This window comes from Microtus pennsylvanicus, chromosome X (genome assembly GCF_037038515.1).
Source record: "Microtus pennsylvanicus isolate mMicPen1 chromosome X, mMicPen1.hap1, whole genome shotgun sequence".
Lineage (NCBI taxonomy): Eukaryota > Metazoa > Chordata > Mammalia > Rodentia > Cricetidae > Microtus > Microtus pennsylvanicus.
In genome coordinates, this window is record NC_134601.1 from 135,336,762 (window position 1) to 135,347,737 (window position 10,976).

General features: G+C 41.1%; 1 pseudogene; it reads right to left on the reverse strand.

The window, feature by feature from the left end:
- Window positions 1-2,257: 2,257 nt before the first annotated feature.
- Window positions 2,258-9,921, reverse strand: LOC142840551 (preferentially expressed antigen in melanoma-like protein 7 pseudogene; annotated as a pseudogene).
- Window positions 9,922-10,976: the final 1,055 nt, after the last annotated feature.

Below are 10,976 nucleotides of genomic sequence, written 5' to 3' on the forward strand. Positions count from 1 at the left end.
AACCCCAAGATGGGAGAGATGTTGGGACTGACTATCCCCCTTTGGCAGATGTCAAATGCAACTTGTGCCTCATACACCAGACACCCTCTTCTGAACCTCACTTGTGATATGGCTAATGGGTCTAGAGCTCCATGGATGGTGCCCAAAGATTATGGATATTTTTGCATCTGCCAAGAGATGGAGGTTACTCCCTGCCTGTCTGGCCCACTGATCATTCAGCATAATGATACTTGCCTGCTTGCATTAATTTTCCATCATGTGCTTTACAACATGCAAGAAGAATTCCTGGCCCAAAGCCATAAGAGAGATCCCCTAATGGCCCTGGCCGTCACCACATTGATAGGGTTAGGGGGGTGGCCAGGACTGCCATGGGTACCTCATCCCTGGTGATTTCACAACAAGAAATGGGAATAATCCACTCACAATTGACAGCCACCTTAGAAAAAAACAGAGACTGCATTACTTTATTTATAAAAGTCTTTGGATTCCTTAGTAAGGATAACCTTACAAAATAGGAGAGGCTTGGACTTGCTGCTTATGTAACAGGGAATAATTTTCAGGGCACTTGGGGAAGAATGTTGCTTCTATGCGGACCATTCTGGGATAGTTACAAGAACCATAGATGAGTTAAGAAAAGATATTGATTTGTTTAAGTCAAGGACCCCCTATGAGACCTGGTTTAATTGGTCCCCATGGCTTACCACACTCATCTCTTCCCTAATTAGGCCGATGGCTATTTGTTTATTGATCTGTCTTTTTGGCCCATGCATTCTCCAAAGACTGAAACAAGCATTCCAAAAATGTTACAACAGGTACAACTCATGGCCCTTCGAGTACATTATGATTGGCTTTATATATCTTACCCCACGAATGAACTTTCAATTTGAGGATATCCAGGCCAAAACTCTGAATAGGGGTAGCCCTGACCCGTACTCTCTCCTGGGTGGGCTATTCTGGTTTGGTGACCGGGGTAGGGGTAGGGTATAAAACAAAAAAGGGGGTAGATGTTGGGCCAAAATTATTTCAGGGCCTGTACCTCGAGGCCTATAGGACAGAGAAAAGCCTGGCTCAAATTTGAAAGATAGTCTCAAAGCTACCAAGTGAGGATGAGACAGTAAAATCTATGTAGACACCCCTCCAGCCAGAGGGAGGGCTTGGCTCTTTCTCATTGACTGGAGATACCCCCACATCACACGATGTCACTTAACCTATATAAGCTGATGCTCACAGTAATAAACCGAGTTCCTGCGTTGACTTGACTTCCTATCGTATCTGATTGTCCTGCATCATGGGGCTGTGGAAAGGGCAGATAACACACTCACCTTTCCCTGGGGAATAAGGCTAAGGAGGCCTGGCAGTAAACAACTTTCAAAAACTTTAGAACTGACAGAGACATCTCGATGCCTGACAATCACCCAAAGTTCTCCTGCAACATTGGGGCATCCATCTTCAGCCTACAGTCCCATAGTATCTAGCAGACTTTTCCATGAAGCAGGAAATTTGAAAGACTGTTTCCCCTCTATTGGCAGTTTGTCCGTCACTCTTTTCTGTATCCTGAAGAATGTTTGGCAGCCTCTTTCATGAAGCAGGAACCCTGCAAGACTGTCTCACCCTTAGGTAAGTTCAGCAGTCATTTTTATGTGGGTCCTGCATATCCAGTTCATACAGCATACCATCAAGCAGTCCAGGCAAGGAGTTTCTTGCCCAAATGCCTAACCAACTCCATAAGGTACCTCTTCGATGCCCATCATTCTCTTGAAGTACATTGTTCCTGCTAGTAGCAGATGTGTCTCATTATCATGAAAAGTTCTAAGTTCTTAAAACATTTTAAATGCAATATTCTGCAAATATTAAGGGTTTGAAGTATACCTATCCATTTGAAATATATCTCTATACATCTAGAAAATCTAACATGACTACAAGTTTGACTAGTATAGATGACTATCTATTAATCTGTATTTCTTAACTATACACGACATTTTTAAATGAGCTGCACAAACACAATACCTTAAACAAGAGCAGAAATACATACATACAGTGTACCAAAATCAACCTTATATTTGTATCACTAGACCAAATTCCACACCAATGCAAAGTATTAATCTCTATATCATATCCTCCTTATTTTTTTTTGTATCCCCGCAGCACATAATTTTATTTCCATCACACGGAGTAATGTTTAAAGCTGTGTTCTGGTGTCCCCTGGATGAGAGGCCTGTCCCTATGCCTCATTTCTCAGTCAGGAAGGAATTTACAGTCAGCAATTGCAAAGTGTGGTCTCCAGTTCAAAGATGTAACGCTTACCACCGTCATAACAGGCATTGCTACCAAAGCAGATAGACATGAACTGCCTTTCTGTGATAAGTGTGTTCTTCAGCTCAGCACAACACTGGGAAAATTCCTCTACAATGATATAACCCAAGTGATTGTAGACCTCCTTAGGAACAGGGTATAGCTCCTTGGTCAGCTGGCTTAGGTTGGCAGTGTGGTGGAGAAGTTCTTTCAGGATGTCGATTGATAAATCATTATCATAGAAATTTATGCTGGTGAATTGGGAACATTGGCTCAGGGCAGGGAAAAGGACCCTGAAGTCAGGGTCCTTCATCTTACAATCTTTCAGTTTCAGAATCTTCAGAGTGTATGCAACACTCTCTAAGAAAAATTTGAGAGGCAAGAAATTCAAATCACTTAAAATGACCCCTCTCAAGTACAGATGTTTAAGCTGACAGTGAGTCCACTGGGCAAAGGAATCCAAGTCTGGCGGTGAGAACTGGCAGAGGGAGATGGACAGGGACTCCAAGGGTGTCTTCAGGCACCTAAGCAAGAGTTTCATGTGGTCATTGACAAAATAGACATCATCCAGGCTAAGATGCTGGAGACAGCTGAGCTTGGAGAACACAGACATGATCTTGGTGACCCTCTTGTCTTCCATGGCAGTGGTAGTCCTTCCTCTGAAGATGCGGATGACTATGACTTTGTGAAGATGGCTCATCTTGCTGATGTAAGGACCAAAATGTGCCAGGGTGGAGAGATTGCACACTGTATTCAGTTCCAAATCCTTGATGAACTCTGGCTGTAAAATTTTTAAGACACCCCTAACCCTGTAGAATGGTAGTGTCCCAATCTTCAGCTTCACACAGCACAGCTGCAGGGAACCCCTTCTCTTCTTAGCCCACTGCAACAGCTGTGCTTGCTGTTCATCCTGGGGGAGCTGAAGTTCAGCAACAACCTTCAAATGGAGGACAGAAGCTTCGGGTAGTGGACTTGAGGAATGTCTGCCATGATTTCTGGGAAGTGTGGACAGGAAGAAAGAGAGTAGAGCCCTCAGCAGAAACCTGGCCTGAGAGGCAAGGAGTGAAGGGCCTCCTTATTTTTTTTAAAGAAATTGACTGTGACCATTAATCACTTAAGTCAACTCTGTTTAAATGAAAACAATTATTTATAAACAATATTTGGGAATTTGGGATTAGTTTTTTTTTAGAGTACTACCTGCGGATTGAGGGTGCTGTTAATCAGGTCTGCCATGGAGCATCCTGTATGGTAAGTCCATCTCAGCCAGCAGTCCTGAAGCTTTCATGGATGTTGGACCATTTGGGTCATTGCTTCAGGGGGTCTTGTTTGATCAAACCATATTATCTGGTAAGGAATCTACAGCTTTCTATCCTCTGTAGATACAAAAGCAGGACCTCTTTTCCAAAGCAACATATCCTTAGACCCAAATTTTGAAGTCAAGATACCTTTAATATAGATATATTAGTTTAGCTTAACAGCCCATACAATGAAATGTCTCCCTGTACTTAGCTCATTCACAGTCAGCAAATTTACAATAATATACATAATCTAGACTCTCTGTGTATTTTCTAACTTTATGTGGCTTACTTTTCTTTACTTCTTTAATCTATGACTGTCTGTACCCTTTTATGTTACTTTTACTGTTCTATAACTGTCTATACTTTTTCCTCTCTCTCCTGAGCCTACATACATTTTTAAACACACTGTGACCCATTCAGAGGTTTATTTCTGCCTGAATCTGTCATTATTGCCTATCTGTAACCATTTTCTGACCAGGAGCACTTTTGTTTTTTAAGTGTTAAATGGGCGTGGTGGCCCTGCCTGTTTTTTTCTGCCAAATCCAACATGGCGGCAGCATGTTCACTGCCTCTGTGAGCCATGAATCCCACCCCAGCTCCAGGTCCACAGTGGCTCTATGTGGCCATTAAGCAATTTGTAACATGCTGCTCACAGACCCGATTTAAGTACAGGACCTCCCAAAAGAGCCAGCGGTTGTTCTGCCAGCATGAACCAGGAAGCCATTTCTTAAGGAAGCCACACAGTTTTTTGCTGCTAATGCTGCGTTAAGAAGCCTTCTCATAAAGGAGCCACGCATTTGCTCACCACCAGCAAACAGAATTTGTCTGAATAAAATGCAGCTACTAAGAAGCTTAACTCTGTTCTTTTGTGTCTAGAGTTCCTTTCCAAACTCTCTCAGTCTTTATGTGGATGTAGTTGCCCCACGTTGGTGCCATTTTGTAGGCAGAGACTATTTGTTTCCCAGCTGCCCAGACATGAATAATAACACAGAAACTATATTAATTACAACACTGCTTGGCCTATTAGCTCATAATTCTTATTAAGCAACTCTCACATCTTAAATTAACCCATTTCTATTAACCTGTGAATCATCACGAGGCTGTGGCCTACCAGTAAGGTTCTGGCTCGTGGCTGGTGTCTTTCTCTTTCAGCAGCTACATGGTGTCTCCCTGACTCCACCTATTTTCTTTCTATAGCTCTGTTCAGACTTCCTGCGTAGCTTTACTTTACTAAGCCATTGGCTGAAAAAGCTTCTTTAATAACCAATGGTAATACAATATATTCATAGCTTACAGAGGGGAATCCCACATCAGATAAATTGGCCAATCTCCTGTTTACATATTTCAAAAATACTTACTAAAACATGTAGATATATAGACATATATTTAGGTAGGAAAGCAGGCAGATGCACAGATAAGCAAATAGGCATACAGATAGAGTCAGAAAATTAATTATAATTGTTATAACAATGATTGCAGGATCTAAGTAGATTATTTGGGTTAATATAATGATTGTGCATTGCAGAATCTCAGGGTAGCTTCTGAATCATTAAAGAAAAGATATGCCCAATGGCCTTCAACATCAATTACATTTTCAATTTATTCTTAGTCATGGAGAATATATTGGTCCTTGCATAGTATGAAAGGAGAAGGGGAAAAGATAATGCATGTTGACTGATAACTACATCCTTTCACTGGCCCAGTCTCTTTGAAGAAGTTATCTTATCAAATCTCTGGATAATCTAGGGCAATAGCTACAATTATCTTCATTTGCTAGATATGAGACTGACTCAACACTACTCACTGATTTCCAGGGTCTACTGGCTAGTGGGTAATACATAAGCAATTGGTTATAGGTAGCATTTTTTACAGACAGCAATCTGAAAACCCGATGTATCTTTCTTCATTGTTTACATATTTCAAAATACTACATTCTACTCCATAATGAATATAATTGGGATTGGACTATTAAAATAGGATTAGTTATGACTGAAAGATGGTTCAGCAGTTAAAAGCACTGACTGCTTGTCCAGAGGACCTGGGTTCAATTCCCAGCACCCACATGGTGGGTCCAACACCCTTACACAAACATAAATGCAGGCAAAACACCAGTGCACATAAAAATAAATAAATTTTAAAATATATCATTAGTTTAAAAAACAAGAATTTTGTTTCATGCTCTCTCTCCTTCTGATCCTGATTTGGACCTTGAGATTTCAGTCCGGTGCTCCAATGTGGGTCTCTGTCTCTGTCTCCTTTCATCGCCTGATGAAGGTTAATATTCAGGAGGATGCCTATCTGTTTTTCTTTGGGTTCACCTTCTTATTTAGCTTCTCTAGGATCACGAATTATAGGCTCAATGTCCTTTATTTATGGCTAGAAACCAAATATGAGTGAGTACATCCCATGTTCCTCTTTTTGGGTCTGGCTTACCTCACTCAGGATAGTGTTTTCTATTTCCGTCCATTTGTAGAAGGAGAGAGAGCACGAGCAAGGAACTCAGGACCGCGAGGGGTGCACACACACACTGAGACAATGGGGATGTTCTATCGGGAACTCACCAAGGCCAGCTGGCCTGGGTCTGAAAAAGCCTGGGATAAAACCAGACTAGCTGAACATAGCGGACAATGAGGACTACTGAGAACTCAAGAACAATGGCAATGGGTTTTTGATCCTACTGCACGTACTGGCTTTGTGGGAGCCTAGGCAGTTTGGATGCTCACCTTACTAGACCTGGATGGAGGTGGGTAGTCCTTGGACTTCCCACAGGGCAGGGAACCATGATTGCTCTTCGGGCTGACGAGGGAAGGAGACTTGATCAGGGGAGGGGGAGGGAAATGGGAGGGGGTGGCGGGGAGGAGGCAGAAATCTTTAATAAAAAAAAGAATTTTGTTTCATACATAGTTAAAGGTTAGTGATTTTATAGTAATCAAATCCAAACATTCTTAGCTTATGGTTGCAACAAGATCATGATGACAATGCAGTTTTTAAAGTATTTTCAAATCCCCACCTAACAACTGGATTAGCAAAGGTCTAATGTCTAGCATCTTTCCATAAATAAATGATGAGTACTTCCAGAATGTGGGTGGTGGTCAAACCTTAGCAGTACTAGCACCACCATGGGTTTAGCTGTTATACAGACTTCATGGAGTGAAAAGAAAAGAGGTGTCTGAGCCCCCACAACAAACCTGGGCCACAGAACTTGCCACTGGATACTAACTTCCAAAAGAAGAATGTGCCATCTTGAATGAGAAGTCACTTCATTGCTTGTACCTGCAGGTGAGTCCAGAAAGGGTCATGAGCATCCTCTAAGTGGCTGTAGGAAAGTTCCAAGAGAAATAAATGGATTAAGCACACAAGGACCAAGAAACTTCAGAATACCACCTCCCATTCAGAAGACCCCAGATCCACAAAATCATTTTGAAAGTGGAATAGAGAGAGAGAGAGAGAGAGAGAGAGAGAGAGAGAGAGAGAGAGAGAGAGAGAGGACAGAGGAGGAGAGAAAAATAGTCAGAGATAGAGGGAGAGACAAAGTGAGAAACAGAGACTGTTCACTTGTTGGCAAGAGTGTACCTGAGGACACAGATGTCAAAAATGCGCAGAAATGGACAGAACAGGGATGTTTTCTGTTTGTTTGTTCTTGTTTCATATTTTGGTTTTATTAATAAATTCTGTTATTTGCAATATGATTCATTCTGATTACTCTTTCCTACACCCTTTCTTACTTCCCTTCCCCTGTTGCCCGCCCCCCTTCTGAACAAGGCCTCCTAATATTCATGACTTCCTGCCTTTTTTTGTGTGCCACATTTGTCTAGGGCTGTCTCTTTATGAGGGCAGGTTTGGAACTACACCTTAGAGCCCAGGGAGATCACCAATGAGTACACACCTGAATTTTATGACTTCCTCTCTCCAGGAACTGGTTAGTTGCTAAAAGATCAACAGTAAACGACAGGGCCCCATGAGACCTTTCCCCACCTATACCTGTTAGGAGTGCCCAATGTGTGTGGGCACACTGCCAGTAGGCACATTTACTTTAACTTCATGATTGCCATGTCCATGGCATTCTTAAAAGATGGCATTTTAGATCCCTTCTCCATATCTTTCACCTCTTACATTCTTCACTCCCAGTTTCCTGCAATGCTCCCTGAGCCTTAAAAGGTTGGTATAAATGTCTTATTTAGGACTGAGCCTTTCATCATCCTTGGTTTTCAGTATTCTGTGCAACTGTGGGTCACTCCTTTCTCCTCCATTCACTGCAAGAAGAGGCTTCTCTGTAAGATGGAGAGTAGTCTTTGTCTATGGTATAAGCACACATATTTAAAAAGTAGTTTGATACTATATCAATTCAGCTAAGCAACAGTATTAGCTCCTCCCTTACCACTGGCCTCCCTGCAAAGAGCATGGTTTTAAATACTCCATAGTGGAACTAGATACATAATTTACAGGGCACGGTACAAAATGAAAATCCAAAGCTCCTTGTTCAAAACTCTATTAAAAATTTCATAACTGCATCAACAGAGCATGAAACACAAAACAGGGAGGACCCCATGTGATTGCAAAAGCCATATGCCCACGAGGCCAGCGCTGCTTCCCAGTCAAAGCAGACAGGAGCCTTCAGACAGAGGAATATGGAAACAGCTGCATTAATCTCTTTGTGCTGAATTATATATAGGTGAACTATATACCCTCTATTATGCACTAAGTACCAGGTACTAGGTACTGTGTACTATACTACATATCACATACCATGTGCTTAGTCTAGGAAGTCTATAAATCAGAGGTACTTAGTACTCACAATTCTAAAGGCCAGAAAGTCTGAGATCAAACTGGTATTACAGTTGGGTTCTAAGGAGAAATCCCTTCTAGGTTGCAGACCACCAACTCCTTCTATCCTTCTCTTATGTTGAGGAGAGTTGCATTTGTGAGTTTTCTGTGTAAAGGCACTAATCCCATTCACAGTGGATTCAACCTCATGAGTTAATCACCTCCCAGAGCCCCTGCCTTCTAATACCATAACATTGGAGTGAGAATTTCAAGCCATAAATTGGAGGAGGGCAGGTCACAAACATTCTGTCCATAACAGCACTCCTCACTTGCTTGTTCCCTCTTCCCGATCCTTATCCTAAAAGCATAAGAAGATATCTCTCTTAAATGTGAACAATAAAGTGTTCATGATCCAAGCCCTTACAGAAACATCTGTGAAAAGAGGGAATGAATCAAACTGTGTAACAACAGTTAACAAAGACCCAGCAGAAAAATAAGACAAATGAAATCTATTATGTAATAATGCAAAATGAGGTTAAAATGAAAACAAGAAAACCAGAGAGCTCTAAAGTGTGGCTTAAATCGGTAATGGCAGAATTCTGAAATGTTATGGCTAACAAGGGCTGTGAATGGAGCTTTCAGATCTTAGAAAAGAATTAGAAAATAAATGAAGTCGGGGGGGGGGGAGAAGTTCCAGAAACAAAGACTCAAACACAATAGCAAATAGACCCCATGTCAAAGCATGGTGAGAGAAATAAAGGGTGTGCGAACAAAATGAAGCAGACAGCAGGAAAATACTTCTGTAAGAAAGAGAATTTCAGAGTATCACTTGACAACAAAACCCATGCCCTTTAGTTCTCTGCTTTATTTGTTGAAGTTTGATTAATCTTATCCAAAGAGGTTACAGTTAATTAATTTTTTTTAAAATCGAGTTTCAAATAGATAGTCCTGAAACCAATTTTGTACCCATATTCTTCCCAATTCATTTGATAATTTGAAAACATTAACAAAAACATTTTTAATCTGTTTTTCAAAGGGAACATCTGTGCGTTATTGTTCATGACAGTGGCTTTGTTATAGTAAATGAAACATCTGGAGAGACTTGATTACTTGTTGACAGAAACTCCAATGCAAAACATAGGTGAATGATAATTTATTCTCACTGGGCTCAAATGAATACGCGTAGCCAATGAGGTCAACCTAAGCTAATATGAGGGGGCCACAACAGTATTGGGTCTTTCTTTTTCCGAGCCATTCCTTGTGATGAGCCTGTATTTGTAGCCAATTTTGTTTCTCATCCAGCTTTAAAGTACAAGAATAAAGATCTAGTTTGTGGATTTTCTTCTGCATATTAAGTGGGGCCCATTTAGTCTTGTGCTTAGCTTGACGCTCTCCTAGCAACAACAACAACAACAAAATGAATGCCAACAATCTAGATTATTTGAGCCTGTGTTGATAGCTGTTTCCAATTTTTTTCTTTTAATGTTGAGCTCCAGCTCACACAATTATTATTGTTACAGTAACTCCCCTTACCCGCAATTTTGGTTTTTGCGGTTTTGATCGCCATGATCCAAAAATATTCGGTGGAAAATTACACGTTGAGAGAGAGAAGAGTTGCTGATTTTATTACAGTGTATTATAATACTCTATTGTAATATTCCTTTCACATGATATAATGTAATTCTGCTATTTTATTACTAATTGTTACTGTTACTCTCTCACTGTGCCAAATTGTAAAATAAATTTTACCATAGGACTGCATGTACAAAAAAATTCATAGTGTATGTAAGGTTTGATATGATTTCCAGTTTCAGGCATCCACTGGAATAGAAAACACCACTCTGATGGATAGGAGAGATGGTATGAGACAGCATTCTTGTTTTCTAAAAGAAACATTGCTGGCACTGTGAAGATACATGGATGAGCATGTAGCTTCTGGGAACTTGTTGGCCATTCAAACTTTATCCCAGCTTAATTAAGGAATTTCACATGAAGGGTCCTGACAGAGGATTAGGCCTGCATTACGGAAGTAAAATCTAAACGACCCCTCTCCCTCACCTCTTACGCAGTCACAGACACAGACAAGACCACGCCCTAGGGTTTGCTGCCCCAAAAGCCAATGGCAAAACAGTCAAAACCCCACAACAAGTTGCTTGCCAAACTTCAAGTCTGTGTTTACATTAGTCCCTGCTTGCCCTTAGATCCTGCTTCCACATCCGTAACATAAGGGTGCCTTCTGGTTTCCAGCTCATTAAGCTTATGATGCCTGGAAACCTAGCTCATTTGTGGTCCCCAAATTAAAAACACTGGAAAACTTTCTGATATTTATTTATTTTGTGTGTGCCTGAGTGTATGTATGCACATTACATACATGCAGAAGCCCATTGACGTCACAATTGGAGTCTCTGTAACTGGAGTTACAGTCTGTTGTGGTTACTGGGACTCCAACTTGGGTTTTCTGCAACAAGTGCTCTTAACTGCTGAGCCTTCTTCTCTCCACCCACCTCCCGCAAAAGCTTTTTTAACCAAATCTTTCCCGTATGAGCTTTGTTGCATTTATGGGCACACTAACAGAGAAAGGACTAAGTGATAGGTAATTCACCTGCAGAGCCCTTGAGGGCT